The sequence below is a fragment of the Numenius arquata genome, chromosome 1, assembly GCF_964106895.1.
Source record: "Numenius arquata chromosome 1, bNumArq3.hap1.1, whole genome shotgun sequence".
NCBI lineage: Eukaryota > Metazoa > Chordata > Aves > Charadriiformes > Scolopacidae > Numenius > Numenius arquata.
The window spans coordinates 111,159,917-111,160,145 of record NC_133576.1 but is presented as its reverse complement, the minus strand read 5'-3'; positions in this window follow the sequence as shown (position 1 = coordinate 111,160,145).

Here is a 229-nt window from a genome sequence, read left to right as displayed (position 1 = left end):
CCCCCCCATCCTCCTCCTCCTCCCCCCTCCCCTCCCCTCCCCTCCCCATTAGCGGCGGTTGGGTTGGTAGCGCGGGAGCGCGCGCTCGCGGGGAGGGCGTGGAGCGCGCGCGGGGCGGGCGGCGGGCGCGAGGCTGGGGGGGGGGGGGGAGGGGCGGCATTGACAGCGAGCGCCGTGTCCGTAGCGCTGCCTCAGCCCAAGCGGGCTCCCCCCCCCTCCCTGCTTCCCC